The following is a 10,225-nucleotide window of genomic DNA, read 5'->3' as shown; positions in this document are numbered from 1 at the left end:
TTTTTGGCAAGGGTGTATATGATGGCCATAGTTTATTTTTAAAAAATGTATCCCCCTTGGGGAAATGTTTGTCAGCCCATGCAATGCCTGTTTGGGCATTACAAGTGTAGGAGACACACTCCTTTACATTGGGCCTAGTTTTTAATGAGGCCTTCAGCAATGTCTCCTCATTCTGCACCACTAGATCGCCATTCATCATGCTTAACGTGTTCTGTGCTGCTATAGGCAGTCCAATTTTTGGCAAGGATGTCAATGATGGCCATAGTATATTTAAAAAAAAATTTATCCCCATTGAGGAAATGTTTGTCAGCTCATGCACTGTGTCTAGGAGACACACTCCTTTACATTGTGCCTACTTTTTCATGAGGCTTTCAGCAATGTCTCCTCATTCTTCACCAATAGATCACCATGCTTAACGTGGTCTGTGCTGCTACAGGCAGTCCAATATTTGCCCAGCCTGTCTATGCTGTCCATAAAAGATTTTTTAAAAAGGTACCCCCATGGGGAAATGCTTCTCAACCCATGCACTTCGTGTATGGGCGTTACAAGCCTAGTAGACCCGCTCCATATCATTGGGCCTAGTTTTTAAGTGTGCTAGTTGGGCAAGGAGTCTATGTGCACATATCCACATAACTGCAAGGCTTGCAGACTCTGTATGTGAGTCTATAGATCTCCCTGCATACGTCAAAAGGCTCCATTACTGTCTGCTTCTGCGTATTTTATATATACCTAGTTATTCCTGGGAATTTTTTATTTTTATTTTTAAGATTATAACTGCTCATTTTCTTCTAAAGCAATACATAGCCCCCTTTTTTTTACATTTATTTTCTTGGTCACGCTGCAGACTACAGCCAGGTCATTGCAATACAAGTGCGTGAAAATATAATTTTTTACATATTTTGGGGGGGCCCAGGCATCAGATGTGAGTTAGCCTAACAATCTGTCCTTTTTTGGGGGGGTACTATCTAATATTTTGTAGTGTCTTATAACATTTTTGGACACCATTTTGCTGCCCCAAAAAACTTTAGCTGGACCCCAAAAAATTAGCTACAGATGTTATATTTATTACTGTGTGTTGTATGCCACATGCATCGCATGTATAATTGGGTATAAAAGAGCAGCCAATTATTCATATCTCGGGGGCTGATCAGGACGGGACTCCTCTGCTCTCGCAATCAATCAGCAAACTGTGGATTATATTCAGCAGATTTGTCTTTTTGCATGATTTATTTCCGGAGGTGCGATTCTCCCTTCGAACTGTAGCAGTTCGGTATCGAAATTCAGCCCCCAGTCATGTTGCTCTTTCTGAATGCTCTCATCCTTGTGTATGTAGTTCATGAACTTCCCGACTTACCGCTTCCTCTGTTCTGGTGTTAAGCGGGTGTGAATGGCCAGGTCTTTCATGACGTTGAATTCGTTTCTCATTCTGTCGGTCAGACCTGTTAGGTTACAGAACTCTGGCACCAGTACAATGGCTCTGTCTGTGGCTCCCAGCTTGGGCCTCCGGGGGATGTTCACGATTAGTGGCTGGATCATGTCTTTCACTTGTTCATTGTATTGGTTCTTATAGTAGTCCAGAAAGCTGATCTCGCTTCCGTCTGCCTTCTTGGAGATTGATGTTGTAGTCATCTTGTTTATACTGTAGGTTTTAGTGTTGGAATTGGTGAGGATGATCTGTCCAATTAGCTCCTTGCAGCAGGCATCCTGGAACCTCTGACAGCCACAAGAGGAGTAGAGGCTGCTCATGATGTCATGCACAGTCTCATTCCTGAGTACTTTCTGGCTAACATCAATGCACAACATGATGCTGGACTCGTACTGAAGGATGGAGGTGGAAAACCATGGCGAGTTGGTGGGCTCTGACTTCGATGGCATCGCTCGGGTTGTAATAGTTGTGTATCTGCTTCATATCCATTATTTTCAGGAGTCTTTGGAAAATGATGTTATAGAAATGGAAGCAGGTGGGCGAGGTCGGTGGAAGCTCGTTGGTCAGGGTGATTGTTCTCCGCACGTTCTCTCCATTTTGAGTTTGGCTGAACATCTCGGTGACCTTATTTAGTCTTTTTGGTAAAACCAGCATAGTTCCATCAAACGCCCGTGCCTTCCTGATGGTTTCTTCATGCTGGTACAGGAGGCCATACCTCAAACGCTTGGAATCCATGACAAGGTTGAAGTCAATGTGATACTGGTACAGGGCCCACTGTGGTCGGGACACCAGCTTCATATGGTTGGTCATAAGAGTAATCTTGGTTCCAGAGGTGCCAGATTTTGATTTTTGGATGTGTTCGATAGTCTGCCGGGTGTTCACCCCAGGGTCATGGAAATCATGACTATGGCCGCCCTGTTCCCTGATAAACACTTCTGCTAGTCCGGCTGACACCTACAGAACCTCGATCGATGGTTTCTCTGCTGCCACTGCCGGCTGACCTCTCTGGTGCCCTCTTCTGATGAGCAAAGGCTCAGGGGCTGGCTGCTGAGACCTGACTGCTGGCCGGGGTCCTTGTGGCTGCTGTACCTGTCCAGGTGGTCTTTGTGGGGCCTGCTCCTGCACACGAGCTCGGCCACAGGCCCAGGATCTTTCTCGTCAGTTTATCTTTTACTTCGTACACAAACCACGCACTAATGTGTATTGTGCCTAATTCTTAATGAGGCCTTCATCAATGTTTCCTCATTCTCCACCACTAGACCACCATGGTGAGCATGTTGTATGCTGCTACAGCCATTCAATTTTTGGGCAAGGGTGTCTATGATACCGATAAATAATATTTTAAAACTGTAACCCCCACTTAGTGTATGGGCATTACAAGTCAAGGAGACCCGCTCCTTTAAATTGGGCCTAGTTTTTAATGAGGACTTCCTCCACCTCTAATCATTTTCCACCACAACATCTCCAGGGTTCACGTGTTCCGTGCTTCTATAGACAGTCAATTTTTTGCCAAGGGTGTCTATGATCACCATTAAATATTTTTTCAAAATTTACTCCCCATGGGGAAATGTTTGTCAGCCCATACACTTAGTGTATGGACATTACAAGTCTAGGAGACCCGCTCCTTTAAATTGTGCTTAGTTTTTAATGAGGCCTTCCTCCACCTCTCATGATTTTCCACCACTAGATCACCAGGGTTCACGTGTTCCGTGCTGCTACAGACAGTCAATTTTTTGGGAAAGGTGTCTGTGATCCTCATTAAATATTTTTTTTTAAATGATTCCCCCTTGGGGAAATGTTTGTCAGCCCATACAGTGTACGGTATTACTATGAGAACCACTCCTTTGTAATGTGACAGTTTTTTTATGAGGCCCTCCTCCATGTTTCTTCCAAGGGGTATTGGGGTGCGTTAAAATTAAGATCAAGGCGGCCCTTGTATTCAATGCATAAGGAAGCAGTATGGCAGGACCAACTGAAGAATGTGAAGTGGGTTTTCCTGTGGTCATCCAGTACCTAGGTTCAAAGGCTTATTGGGGTACATATGACTTGGTAGCAGGGCAGACCTTGCAGTTAATACATAATAAAACAGTATAGCAGGACCAACTGAAGAATGTGAAGTGGGTTTTCCTGTGGCCATCCAGTTCCTGGGTTCAAAGGCTTATTGGGGTGCATATGACTTGGTAGCAGGGCAGGCTTTGAGTTAATACATAAGAAAACAGTATGGCAGGACCAACTGAAGAATATGAAGTGGGTTTTCCTGTGGCCATGCAGTTCCTGGGTTTAAAGGCTTATTAGGGTGCATATGACTTGATAGCAGGGCAGGCCTTGCATTCAGTGCAACATTTTTTCAGGAAGTCCTCCTGTACCTCTCATGAAAAGGTTTATTGGGGTGCGTTGTAATTGTAGCCACTCACTGCATAGGCAATAACAGCATAGGAGACCCATTGTTTAATAATGGCCCTTTAAGAATATTAATGCCGCCTGATTCCCCTCTAAAAATAGGCTTTAAGAGTCCCTCCTTCATAAATGAAACAAGATGTGTCTCCTTATGTGTCACACACCACATGGCCAGCTAGGGTTGTTAAATGTTTCAATTACATTTCCCAGTGAATACATTTGTATTGGTTGAAAGCAATGTGAAAGTTGAAAAAATGCATCAAAAACGCTGCGTGTGAACTCCAAGTGGTGGAGGAACATTTTGGTCTGGGGCTAATTGTTTTGCCTTATATACAAGTCATTACCCTGGACAGGATGTACCTTAACATATTTCCCAGCAAAATCAATTTTGGTTTTGTTTTCGTATGTTTTTTTGTGCACCTGTTAAAATGGCGTGAAACTCTGACAATATTGCTTATAGCTGTGAAGTCAGAAATGCTTCCAGGGGCGATGCCCATGATGTTCCTGTGTCATTTGAGCAGTGTTTCCATCATTTTCAGATGTTTTTAGACCTGAAAAGGACCCCCGGGGGGATCGCGGTAAAAATACTCGGGTTTCCCATAGACTTATATTGGGCTCGTTGTTCTGGCCGAGTACCCGAGTATTCCAATTTGCTCGACCCGAGCAACGAGCACCCAAGCATTTTAGTGCTCGCTCATCACTATTAACAACAAATCTCTTTAAACAAGCCTATCACCTTAACTCACTACACTAACTCTCCCCTGTTTCCTCCTAAATATTTTTCAGAATCTGCTCCCTCCTATTCACCTGTCTCCACACCCTCTATGCACACAATAACTGCGCTTAAATATATTGGCTGATAACTGGATCTTGCAGCTTTATATGAAAAACACTATTTATTATAATAGCTGGATATCATATAAGAACTTTTCACTTATTGTGACCCCCTAATTCCTTGTAGATTATAAGCTTGCAAACAGGGCCCTAATTCCTAATTATGCAATTCAAGTTTCATATTTCATGTTTGCATGCTACAGTGCTACAGAGTGCTACTTTATTTGTTGGTTGGATATGGAGATGGCTACTCTTAGTATGCACTTTTTCACAACTGATTTCTGTTTGTAAGTGACAGTCTTTTGATATTGGTATACATTGGCTCTCTGACTGAGCACTCCACCCCTCAGCCTCAGGTGTTTTTAATTACAGCAGGATCCTACCTTTCCATAAAGATGTAGACTTTAGCCTAAGAGAGGATTGACATAAGGCAGATCCCAACAACAAGAATCGTCTTATCGTGGCTGCCGGATACACCTGAATTGGCCAATTTATGTGCTAAGCATTCTCAATTTTTCATATTTTCTAGTGCAGTAATGCAGTTCAAGTTTAATATTTAATGTTTGCATGTTATAGCACTACAGAGTGCTTCTTTATTTGTTGGTTGTATATAGAGAAGGCTTCTCTTAGTAAGCACCTGTTCACACCTGATTTCTGTTTGGAAGTGACAGTCAGTCTTTTGATATTTGATACTAGTGATATGGTGTCAAAGCTGGACTTAGAAGTTGGGTCCAGAGTTGGTTTCTTCAAAATAGTTGTTATTGTTGCCTGTTTGAAAGCATAAAGGAAGTCACCAGAGGTTAATGATTGGTTGAAGAGATGGGTTAGGGCTTAGATAAAGATAGTGGTGAGGTTGGGGAGCAAATGCGATCAGATAAGGTAAAAATAATAAGCGGTGAGATTTGTCTTGAAGAAAAGTGAGTAAGCTTTACTTCAGTGATGGTGGGAAATAGTGATGGGGAAGAACATTGGTCTGCTTTATAAGAAGGAGGTTTGATGATTGAACAGTAAACTTTTTTCTGATTTGGTCAGTCTTATCTTTAAAATGTGCGGTATCTCTATAACAAGCGTAATATACAAGGAATATTTGCAAAAAATTATTATTTTGGCAAAACCTGCTGTGTAAAAGCCTTAAACCATGCTTTGCCAAATCCAAAATGCCTCAATAAAATGTTTTCCAAACTTTGGCAGCAATGTATTTTTCCTCTATATATGATATATACAGCTATTTTACTGTTTACTTTTAATAAAATAAATATTATTTTATTATAAGATGTAGCATAACCATTGTTTTAAAGGCAAAATGTGTAACAAATGCTGCCTTTAAAACAGAGTGAAGAAAAATAATTCCACAATTTCTTTGCTCAGCAGCCAGCCTATCGAAAGAGCCAGAAAATGTGTTGCTGAGGCAGAATAAGCTCCAAGCTCTTGGGTTTAAAAAAAAATGCAATGTTTTCATAGTGCTGAAGTGGAAGTTTGTGTGTATCAAAGCCCTGACAAATGTTCCTGCAGTTAAGCAAAACTTTGTTTATATTGCGTGCCTCTCAACAGAAATTAAGAACTGTGGAAATAATCCACGCGAGTGCCTGGCAATCTTCTCTCGTTCTCTTTTAGTGGATATGACAATCTCACCTGCTGCGGGAGACTGGAAATAAAAGGACAATCTCACGTCATTAATAAAACATCAGCTGGAGTCGAATCAGAGGCAGAGTTAACCACTGGAGACCCAGTATAATACTTAATTTTATCGATGATGGAAGTGCTTTAGCCTGAGGTAACTTTCGTGGAGGCCATGTTTGCGTGCAAACCTTCACTTAAAGCCATACAGGATGGCAGAGCTGATGTTCACACGAGTGTAAACTTACATTGAAATGCATGAACCGCATGAGATGTTACATCACTCAAGCCAGTCAGCTTTGGCAGTGGCCTAATGTTTTATTTAAGCTTACTCCTCTAAGGAGATCTAAAAATTCACTCAACGCCCTCGGAAATGTGTCTGTTTTGGCTGCAGAAAATGGTTCCCAATCACGAAAGGATAAAAACATCAAAATAAGCTAATAGAGATCTGCCTTGAAATTCAGTCCCTGTGGGCAGGGGGCTTTTTCATAAAGGGGGGCTGTGAGTACATTATTCACAGATCAAGGAGTTTTAATGCGCAAGTGCTTTACATTTTAGAATGATGAACTGAAGTGTAGGCAAAAAAAGCAAGCAAGAGAGTAAAGAAGAGAAATAATTTTGTGATCAGAATATTTCAGGACAATAGCTCATACTTATAAATCCAATTACTAATCAGATAACTAGGGAAACATGACATAGCACAGAAATAACACACTCCTTCAGCTTAGCCAGCTATTTCTCTAAGGCTGGTTTTACATTTATGTCTGTGAGCGCAGCGTTCATACATCCGCATGCGTCCAGTGTACATATCTTTAACATGCTGTACGCAGTGACATGCGTTTGCTTGCGTTTGTCTGCATTTGCGTACGCATGCATCCTTTTGCAGTTTGCGTAGGGGGGCTGCTAACACAACATGTTGCATTTTTTGGCAGCAAATTTCTGCCGCCATATGCATGCGGAAATTGCGGACGGAATGCATAAAAAAAACACATTACAGTCTATGGGAAAGCATAGGTACGCAAGGACATGCGTACGATTGTGTTTGTGTACGCATGCGTTTTTATGAGTAAACATGTCCAGGTACTGGTTTTAAGCCACCCCCCAAAGAAACCTTTTAAAAGAGGGTGTGGGCACTGGAAGTCCATTTCTCTCCAGACTCTGGAAGTGATACAAGGCATTGCAGCATCTTTTTTGAAAGACTCTGACTATCAAAATGTGAGTATACAAGCTATATGTCTGCCTGACTGTTTTTCTCCCTGCAGTCTGTAATCATTCCTGTCTGTCTTGCAGCATTCCACATCATGTCCTCCAGTTCAGAGCAGACTTTACTGAGCAGACAGGAGACTGAAGTGAGTACATTTGCTACTGACTGGTAAGTATTCACTGTCACTATTTACACTTGTGGCAAAATATTTTTTATCTCTACAGAACCATTCCAGTGCAGACCAGCAGGAGCAGCAGACTCAGGCCCAAGTTCCGTTGGCAAGATGGCGTGTAAGTATTCTTGACTGTTTTTAGTTATTCTTGACTGTTTCTTGTTCTTGTTGACTGCTTTTGTTTTAAGTGTTTTATCTTTATAACATTAATGTCTTTCTTTCATTTCTATGTTCCACAACGGGATGAAGAAGAATTCATCGACAATGACCTCCTCAAAACGTTGGTAGAGAGAGAGTTCTGTTGTGGGACACCCGGGATCGTCAGAACTCGGTTGCTGTGGTGATTCGGTGGCTGTGGAATGAAGTGATCCAATCGCTGATGGATGACTGGGACAACACCACACCACAAGTCCGAAAGGCTTTTCATAAGTATTGCAATGTGGTCTGATGCGGCAGTGAACCTGTAGGCCGTGATCACACAACCATGTGTGATGCGAAAAACTCCTGCAAGTCTTTCGGATCACACATGATTGTGTGATCCCGGCCTAAAGTGCATTGTTTAACATTTTCTTTTTTTTCCCCCTTCACAGTGACCAAAGCCAGAACCCGTTGGTGTTCGATGAAGGATCGCCTCAATAAGGACCAAGTTCGCAGTGGTGCTGCCTCAAGGATCAGAAAATACGAGTATCATAAAAGGCTGTCTTTCCTGAGGCCTGTCCTTGCTTAGCGAACGTAAGTATTTTTGTGTTGTATTCCATTATGTTGTATTCCCTAATCGGAATTTTCCTATTCCACAGGATATGTTGGCGCTTTTACAATTGTAATGTTTCTGTATTAATGTTTTTCATTTCTTTTCCACACAGAACCTGGAGCAGCACTGCTGAACCTGGATCGTCTGTTATGATCCTTAGTGGTTGAGGATCACAAATTACTCCAGCTAAGTAACAAACGTAGGACAAGCTCTAGGGAGGTGGCAAACTGGACTGACCGCAAATCTGAACCTATCCAAACACACTAGAAGTAGCCGGTGAACGTGCCTAAAAATCCTAGACGTCTCGAGCCAGCCTGAGGAACTAACTACCCCTAGAGAGAAAGAAAGACCTCTCTTGCCTCCAGAGAAATAATCCCCAAAGATATAGAAGCCCCCAACAGATAATAACGGTGAGGTAAGAGGAAGGCACATACACAGGGGTGAAAGCAGATTCAGCAAATGAGGCCCACTAATACTAGATAGCAGAAAATAGAAAAGGGAATCTATGCAGTCAGTAAAAAACCCTTACAAAATATCCACACTGAGATTTCAAGAACCCCCACACCAACTCACGGTGTGGGGGGAGAAACTCAGTCCCCTAGAGCAACCAGCAAGCGAGGAAATCACATTTTAGCGAGCTGGACTAAAAACATAATGAACACTGATAATCAAAAAATGATCAAATAAAAACTTAGCTTGTCTTGGAGAGACTGGGAGCAAGGTAGACACAAGGAATCTGAAGAGCCCTGAATACATTGATAGCAGGCAAGGAACTGAGTATCCAGGTGAGCTAAAATAGGAAACCAACCAAGGATAGCGAACCAGCTGATGCTGCAACCTGCAGAAAGACAACACTACACAGTACCGCTTGTGACCACTAGAGGGAGCCCAAAAATAGAGTTCACAACAATCGTCCTCTGGAGAGGCCCTTCATCGAACAGCCACGGAACAGTCTCAGCCATCCACCAGCGATGCAGCAAGTAGGCAGGCTTCACAGGCTGGAGACCCGGCAGCTGGTTCTTCAGGTGATCCCCTGTCCCAGTCCTCTGCCACTGTTTTTTTGGGGTCTTCCCACCAGCAGCAGAAGGCCTTGGACAGGTAACTCATGCCCAAGTTTGTTCACTTGAGTTCGGTCTTCCACAATGGCCTGAAGGCACATGGAGATAGACAAGAAAGTGGTTTTGCCAATGTCAACCGATGCCTTGACCACCTGGAAGCCGACCTTCAGAGACCGGCACAAAATTTTTTTAATGCTATAAAGCGGGGCATGTTGGAACAACTTACACCTGAACTCCAGCTTAATGTGATGCAGGCCTGCAATGCTGCTTACATTCAGGCTATGCAGCAGATTCGGTACTTCCAGCAGCCACATGTGGCATTTCCGCTTGTGCTGCCACTAACCTGCTTCAGTTCTTTACCAAGTTCTGCTGTATACCACTGCACGGCCATCACCATGCTCAGTCCTGTTGAACACCACTATACCACCACCACCACTATGCTGGCTCCTTCTGAACGCCAGTCTACCACCACCACCATGACAGGTCCAGATCCTGCACGACTGTCCACCGCCACCACCAGGCCGGGTCCAGTTCCTGCACGGCTGTCCACCACCACCATCAGCCTGGTCCAGATCCTGCATGCCTGTCCATTGCCACCACCAGGCCAGGTTCAGATCCTGAACGCCCTGCTGAACCCACCACTCCCACCCTCCCAAAGAGACACAATAAAAGAAAGCAGCTGCCTAAGACTGGACAGAAATGAAAAATAGAGTTGTGGCACCAGAACTGTCCGACTACCTCCACCCTCACTTCCCAATGTGTCTCA

At 43.2% G+C, this 10,225-nt stretch overlaps 1 pseudogene; it reads right to left on the bottom strand.

The window, feature by feature from the left end:
• Positions 1 to 1,043: 1,043 nt before the first annotated feature.
• Positions 1,044 to 9,856, bottom strand: LOC143799116 (piwi-like protein 1 pseudogene; annotated as a pseudogene).
• Positions 9,857 to 10,225: the final 369 nt, after the last annotated feature.

Source organism: Ranitomeya variabilis, chromosome 1 (assembly GCF_051348905.1).
Source record: "Ranitomeya variabilis isolate aRanVar5 chromosome 1, aRanVar5.hap1, whole genome shotgun sequence".
Lineage (NCBI taxonomy): Eukaryota > Metazoa > Chordata > Amphibia > Anura > Dendrobatidae > Ranitomeya > Ranitomeya variabilis.
Note: the sequence above shows the minus strand (reverse complement) of the source record. Positions and strands in the feature narration are given on the sequence as shown.